Consider the following 8,402-nt stretch of genomic DNA (forward strand, 5'->3'; position numbering starts at 1 on the left):
TGGCTGAGGGTCACAAAGTCACAAGTTTGCCCTCCGCAGGATCTTCTTTATCCCATGCAGTCTCCTGCTATTGCGGGACACCTCCTGCTGCAGCCTGTCCATCCTGCACAACATCCGTTGCATGTGACGTCTCATCTGTTGGAATTCTGCATTGTCTATCACTGCAGTAGGGGTTGTCTGTGTGCTACTAATGGATGGTTGTGCTGGTGCCGTGCTTGGAGGGGGAGGTACATGTAGTGCTTTCCTCTTATTTAGTTTCTAAGCACTAACATAACACAACAGAAATGCACTTCTGAGGTCAAAGAAGACTTTTATTGTTGTTATATGAATGACGAATTAGTAGCTTTCCAGTCCGCGTTAATCAAACAAAATATATCAGTTTGCAATATACACAGCAGGTTATATTTATAAGATATTGAATGCAAAGCAAAACAAATACTTCACCGTGTAGGAACTATTTACAGCTACATCTTTCTAAGGTCTGCAAGCTGATGACCCCTGTCAGCCGCGAGAAAGAGTTTCATCTACCCACACGGGATGCTGGCAGCTGGCGCCAAGCTCCAGCACGAGGTCCGGCAGATTCGAATCTGACTCTCTGCAGCCTGTTACATTCGTTACAAAGGTGTGCCCCCTCCTCTCAGACCTGGGAAACTGAGCAAGCCTTCTGGAGACTGGCCAGGTCTCCAAGACTACTCCTGTTCCCAAGCTCAAGCGAGGAAAAACAACGCCCATGTACCCTCTCTTATCAGGTCTAGTCTACTGTGAGAGCAAAACATCTTGGTTCATCTGGTGCAAAAACACAGCTTGGAAAAATACAGCTTGGATTCTCAACTGCAATGTCTAACTCCACGTTAAAGGCAATGGGCAGCTAACCTAAATATCAAATGCAATGTCATGTTAAAGGCAATAGGCAGCTAACCTAAATATCAAATGCAATGTCTAGTGTCATGTCAAAGCCAATAGGCATCTAAGCTGAATACAAAATGCAATGTATAATATCATGTCAAAGCCCATAGGCAGCTGAGCTGAATACAAAATGCAATGTATAATATCATGTCAAAGCCAATAGGCAGCTGAGCTGAATACAAAATGCAATATATAATATCATGTCAAAGCCCATAGGCAGAATATCTAATAGCATGTCAAAGTCAATAGGCAGCTAAATTGAATACATCATGTCAAAGCCAATAGGAATGCAATGTCAAAGCCAATAAGCGGCTAGACTGGATACAGCATGTCAAAGCCAATAGGCAGAATACAGAATGTAATGGCTAATGCAATGTCAAAGCCCATAGGCGGCTCAACTGAATACAGAAAGTAATGGCTAATGCCATGTCAAAGCCCATAGGCGGCTAAACTGAACAAAACATACCATGTGCTACTGGTGAACATTGAGCAACTAATATGCGCAGTGGTGAAACACAAAGTCATTGGTCAAAACAAAACTTATCAAATGGCAGGACATTCCGCCCTTTGACCAATGAATTTTTGTTTCACATATCTCATATTTCAAACAAACAAAAAAAAACATCAGCACAAAAAAAAATTATATCAAAGCAATCCCTGTAAAGCAATAGAAGTGAATTAACACATTGATCTCATAACTTTTCACATCAGATACATCTACATAGAAAAGACTGGGCAATTTTTATACTCTGAATGAGTCTCTAATTCAACAGTGTTAGCAATTTGATGTGGCATGAGTTCTGCTCATGTAAAGGTGCACGGTCCACCTGAAAGGTTTTCTGGAAGGTAAGCAAAAGTCAGAGTTCCATACGAGAGGGAAAAAACAAAAAAACACAGCAAACAAGTTGAACTTGAACTGAAGGCGCAGTTTGCGCAAAATGGATCCATGGTGCTGGCACTTTACTCAGCCAGGTTCAGGTTGGGGATTCGGTCCCTTCCCCGACCCCACACGCACACACCGGAAGGGGGACCACGCAGCACACTCAGGGACAGTGGCGAAACGTGGTAGGATCTGCAAAAGAAACAAGTATGACTTTCCTTGCAAATAACATTTTTCATTTAAACTGCATCCTTCCTCTTCTTTCCCTGTTTTATAATCAGCAGGACGTTTTTGGGGCCCTTTGTTATATTCTCTGCAGGTTCTGGAGGGTCACTTGGGGCTTCAGCCCACACATCTGGACTGAGGTTTTTATCTGCTGCGCCACAGCTTCCCTTTTCTTGCACTGTCAGAAGGGCTGGGGCAGACTCATTCTTTACCAAACCTCTATTCACTGCACTTTTGTCAATTTGGGCCATTCTGTCTCCAATGTGTATGAATGAATCAGATTCTTTTCTAGGTATCAGCATAATTTCGATTTTTCCTTGGTAATTTGCAGCAATCACTCTCCCTAAAACCTGATCAATTTGCCATTTCTGTTCTGGTAACGTTCCTCTCCCCAACTGCTCTGTGACTGCTTGCATGACAGATTGCTTTTGTGCGTGCTGCACAGTTTTAATCAAAACTAGGGGAATGTGCATCTCTCTCATCTCTGCCCACCTGTAAGTGGCTTTTTCTCTCAGCTGTTCACATTTCTGGGGCACCCACTTAGCCATCCCCACTAAGGCAGAATTCTGGGTGTACACTTCTCTCTCTGAATTTTTCTCATTAACATCTGCAAGGTAATTGAACCAGTTAGGTACAAGCCATGTGGCTAAAACATTATCAAAGAACCAAAAATCAGCATAAAAATGACACATCTCACGTAGCTCTTGCTTTAAAATCTGACACACATTATACAACTCTGTTCCTTCTACGGTGCCAGAAAACAACATTTCAGTCAATGAATCATTAGTAAAACAAACATGCTTTTTATCTTCAGTAGACACGAATTCAAATGGTGCACACAACTTCATTGGTAATTCTTTTATCTGTGGTACTCTAGCCCTGTCTTGCAAGTACCAGATCCATTGTATGATTCTAGCTAGGGGCACTATTTTCTTTCCTTGTTCATGATTTAAATGTACATAAGTATTTCCTTCTTGCACTGCGCAGAAACCTAAAGTCTGCATTATTTAATTTGCCAAATCACACGCGCGCAGCTGCATATTATTTTTCACAGTGACCATATACAAAAGTGTTAGGATTTCACTCAAATGAGAGCTATTCTTTTTCCAAAAATCAAACAAGCTAATGAAACTCGGGGTGTCTTGCTCTAAAATCCTTCGTTTTACTTGTGCATTTTGCAACGGTAACTCGTAAATCACATTCTGGTCTCTCACGTCCCTGTTATCAGTTAAGGAATGCATTTTGGCTGCCAAAAACCCTGGCTCACACGAAAACTCAGTGCAGCTCGGAGCTGTCTTAACCCCCTCATTACTGGAATGGGACAAGAAAGATTCTTCAAAAACAGCAGTTTTATAACTTTCAGTTGGGCTAATTTGCTCACGTAAATTCCTATTTTCATGTTCCAACTGCCTACATTTCTCCTGCATTTCTCTGTAAGCAGATAAAGGTATCCAGACCTTTCTGTCATCATTACTTCCAAAACACACGTTTTCTACATATATACAACGGGAATTATTTCTCAAAACATTATCAGGCCTTTTAGCTACACATGCATTTTCTTCTGTAATTCCCCAAACAGAAAACAATTCACAGTTTTTCTTAGCACCATCAGGCAGTTCATCAACACATGTATTCTCAGACATGGTCTGCCGTGCTACTGTGATTCTCCAAACAGAAAACAATTTCTGTAATTCTCCAAACAACAAAAAACAATTACACTTTTAAAGTGTGCACTTAGAAATCTACTAACTCGTCAAACCCTTTAATCACCTCTTAATGACCGACCCCACGACTCCAGGTACCAATTGTAGTGCTTTCCTCTTATTTAGTTTCTAAGCACTAACATAACACAACAGAAATGCACTTCTGAGGTCAAAGAAGACTTTTATTGTTGTTATATGAATGACGAATTAGTAGCTTTCCAGTCCGCGTTAATCAAACAAAATATATCAGTTTGCAATATACACAGCAGGTTATATTTATAAGATATTGAATGCAAAGCAAAACAAATACTTCACCGTGTAGGAACTATTTACAGCTACATCTTTCTAAGGTCTGCAAGCTGATGACCCCTGTCAGCCGCGAGAAAGAGTTTCATCTACCCACACGGGATGCTGGCAGCTGGCGCCAAGCTCCAGCACGAGGTCCGGCAGATTCGAATCTGACTCTCTGCAGCCTGTTACATTCGTTACAAAGGTGTGCCCCCTCCTCTCAGACCTGGGAAACTGAGCAAGCCTTCTGGAGACTGGCCAGGTCTCCAAGACTACTCCTGTTCCCAAGCTCAAGCGAGGAAAAACAACGCCCATGTACCCTCTCTTATCAGGTCTAGTCTACTGTGAGAGCAAAACATCTTGGTTCATCTGGTGCAAAAACACAGCTTGGAAAAATACAGCTTGGATTCTCAACTGCAATGTCTAACTCCACGTTAAAGGCAATGGGCAGCTAACCTAAATATCAAATGCAATGTCATGTTAAAGGCAATAGGCAGCTAACCTAAATATCAAATGCAATGTCTAGTGTCATGTCAAAGCCAATAGGCATCTAAGCTGAATACAAAATGCAATGTATAATATCATGTCAAAGCCCATAGGCAGCTGAGCTGAATACAAAATGCAATGTATAATATCATGTCAAAGCCAATAGGCAGCTGAGCTGAATACAAAATGCAATATATAATATCATGTCAAAGCCCATAGGCAGAATATCTAATAGCATGTCAAAGTCAATAGGCAGCTAAATTGAATACATCATGTCAAAGCCAATAGGAATGCAATGTCAAAGCCAATAAGCGGCTAGACTGGATACAGCATGTCAAAGCCAATAGGCAGAATACAGAATGTAATGGCTAATGCAATGTCAAAGCCCATAGGCGGCTCAACTGAATACAGAAAGTAATGGCTAATGCCATGTCAAAGCCCATAGGCGGCTAAACTGAACAAAACATACCATGTGCTACTGGTGAACATTGAGCAACTAATATGCGCAGTGGTGAAACACAAAGTCATTGGTCAAAACAAAACTTATCAAATGGCAGGACATTCCGCCCTTTGACCAATGAATTTTTGTTTCACATATCTCATATTTCAAACAAACAAAAAAAAACATCAGCACAAAAAAAAATTATATCAAAGCAATCCCTGTAAAGCAATAGAAGTGAATTAACACATTGATCTCATAACTTTTCACATCAGATACATCTACATAGAAAAGACTGGGCAATTTTTATACTCTGAATGAGTCTCTAATTCAACAGTGTTAGCAATTTGATGTGGCATGAGTTCTGCTCATGTAAAGGTGCACGGTCCACCTGAAAGGTTTTCTGGAAGGTAAGCAAAAGTCAGAGTTCCATACGAGAGGGAAAAAACAAAAAAACACAGCAAACAAGTTGAACTTGAACTGAAGGCGCAGTTTGCGCAAAATGGATCCATGGTGCTGGCACTTTACTCAGCCAGGTTCAGGTTGGGGATTCGGTCCCTTCCCCGACCCCACACGCACACACCGGAAGGGGGACCACGCAGCACACTCAGGGACAGTGGCGAAACGTGGTAGGATCTGCAAAAGAAACAAGTATGACTTTCCTTGCAAATAACATTTTTCATTTAAACTGCATCCTTCCTCTTTCTTTCCCTGTTTTATAATCAGCAGGACGTTTTTGGGGCCCTTTGTTATATTCTCTGCAGGTTCTGGAGGGTCACTTGGGGCTTCAGCCCACACATCTGGACTGAGGTTTTTATCTGCTGCGCCACAGCTTCCCTTTTCTTGCACTGTCAGAAGGGCTGGGGCAGACTCATTCTTTACCAAACCTCCATTCACTGCACTTTTGTCAATTTGGGCCATTCTGTCTCCAATTTGTATGAATGAATCAGATTCTTTTCTAGGTATCAGCATAATTTCGATTTTTCCTTGGTAATTTGCAGCAATCACTCTCCCTAAAACCTGATCAATTTGCCATTTCTGTTCTGGTAACGTTCCTCTCCCCAACTGCTCTGTGACTGCTTGCATGACAGATTGCTTTTGTGCGTGCTGCACAGTTTTAATCAAAACTAGGGGAATGTGCATCTCTCTCATCTCTGCCCACCTGTAAGTGGCTTTTTCTCTCAGCTGTTCACATTTCTGGGGCACCCACTTAGCCATCCCCACTAAGGCAGAATTCTGGGTGTACACTTCTCTCTCTGAATTTTTCTCATTAACATCTGCAAGGTAATTGAACCAGTTAGGTACAAGCCATGTGGCTAAAACATTATCAAAGAACCAAAAATCAGCATAAAAATGACACATCTCACGTAGCTCTTGCTTTAAAATCTGACACACATTATACAACTCTGTTCCTTCTACGGTGCCAGAAAACAACATTTCAGTCAATGAATCATTAGTAAAACAAACATGCTTTTTATCTTCAGTAGACACGAATTCAAATGGTGCACACAACTTCATTGGTAATTCTTTTATCTGTGGTACTCTAGCCCTGTCTTGCAAGTACCAGATCCATTGTATGATTCTAGCTAGGGGCACTATTTTCTTTCCTTGTTCATGATTTAAATGTACATAAGTATTTCCTTCTTGCACTGCGCAGAAACCTAAAGTCTGCATTATTTAATTTGCCAAATCACACGCGCGCAGCTGCATATTATTTTTCACAGTGACCATATACAAAAGTGTTAGGATTTCACTCAAATGAGAGCTATTCTTTTTCCAAAAATCAAACAAGCTAATGAAACTCGGGGTGTCTTGCTCTAAAATCCTTCGTTTTACTTGTGCATTTTGCAACGGTAACTCGTAAATCACATTCTGGTCTAAGGAATGCATTTTGGCTGCCAAAAACCCTGGCTCACACGAAAACTCAGTGCAGCTCGGAGCTGTCTTAACCCCCTCTTTACTGGAATGGGACAAGAAAGATTCTTCAAAAACAGCAGTTTTATAACTTTCAGTTGGGCTAATTTGCTCACGTAAATTCCTATTTTCATGTTCCAACTGCCTACATTTCTCCTGCATTTCTCTGTAAGCAGATAAAGGTATCCAGACCTTTCTGTCATCATTACTTCCAAAACACACGTTTTCTACATATATACAACGGGAATTATTTCTCAAAACATTATCAGGCCTTTTAGCTACACATGCATTTTCTTCTGTAATTCCCCAAACAGAAAACAATTCACAGTTTTTCTTAGCACCATCAGGCAGTTCATCAACACATGTATTCTCAGACATGGTCTGCCGTGCTACTGTGATTCTCCAAACAGAAAACAATTTCTGTAATTCTCCAAACAACAAAAAACAATTACACTTTTAAAGTGTGCACTTAGAAATCTACTAACTCGTCAAACCCTTTAATCACCTCTTAATGACCGACCCCACGACTCCAGGTACCAATTGTAGTGCTTTCCTCTTATTTAGTTTCTAAGCACTAACATAACACAACAGAAATGCACTTCTGAGGTCAAAGAAGACTTTTATTGTTGTTATATGAATGACGAATTAGTAGCTTTCCAGTCCGCGTTAATCAAACAAAATATATCAGTTTGCAATATACACAGCAGGTTATATTTATAAGATATTGAATGCAAAGCAAAACAAATACTTCACCGTGTAGGAACTATTTACAGCTACATCTTTCTAAGGTCTGCAAGCTGATGACCCCTGTCAGCCGCGAGAAAGAGTTTCATCTACCCACACGGGATGCTGGCAGCTGGCGCCAAGCTCCAGCACGAGGTCCGGCAGATTCAAATCTGACTCTCTGCAGCCTGTTACATTCGTTACAAAGGTGTGCCCCCTCCTCTCAGACCTGGGAAACTGAGCAAGCCTTCTGGAGACTGGCCAGGTCTCCAAGACTACTCCTGTTCCCAAGCTCAAGCGAGGAAAAACAACGCCCATGTACCCTCTCTTATCAGGTCTAGTCTACTGTGAGAGCAAAACATCTTGGTTCATCTGGTGCAAAAACACAGCTTGGAAAAATACAGCTTGGATTCTCAACTGCAATGTCTAACTCCACGTTAAAGGCAATGGGCAGCTAACCTAAATACCAAATGCAATGTCATGTTAAAGGCAATAGGCAGCTAACCTAAATATCAAATGCAATGTCTAGTGTCATGTCAAAGCCAATAGGCATCTAAGCTGAATACAAAATGCAATGTATAATATCATGTCAAAGCCCATAGGCAGCTGAGCTGAATACAAAATGCAATGTATAATATCATGTCAAAGCCAATAGGCAGCTGAGCTGAATACAAAATGCAATATATAATATCATGTCAAAGCCCATAGGCAGAATATCTAATAGCATGTCAAAGTCAATAGGCAGCTAAATTGAATACATCATGTCAAAGCCAATAGGAATGCAATGTCAAAGCCTATATGCGGCTAGACTGGATACAGCATGTCAAAGCCAATAGGC

At 41.1% G+C, this 8,402-nt stretch overlaps 1 long non-coding RNA gene across 1 annotated transcript; it reads right to left on the reverse strand.

Moving 5' to 3' along the window:
• Nucleotides 1-446: 446 nt before the first annotated feature.
• Nucleotides 447-8,144, reverse strand: LOC138296953 (uncharacterized). Its single transcript, XR_011203921.1, has 3 exons — nucleotides 7,595-8,144; nucleotides 4,030-5,563; nucleotides 447-1,978 (listed from the first exon to the last, which is right to left on the reverse strand). It is a non-coding gene; the product is annotated as an uncharacterized lncRNA (long non-coding RNA).
• Nucleotides 8,145-8,402: the final 258 nt, after the last annotated feature.

Source organism: Pleurodeles waltl, chromosome 1_2 (genome assembly GCF_031143425.1).
Source record: "Pleurodeles waltl isolate 20211129_DDA chromosome 1_2, aPleWal1.hap1.20221129, whole genome shotgun sequence".
NCBI lineage: Eukaryota > Metazoa > Chordata > Amphibia > Caudata > Salamandridae > Pleurodeles > Pleurodeles waltl.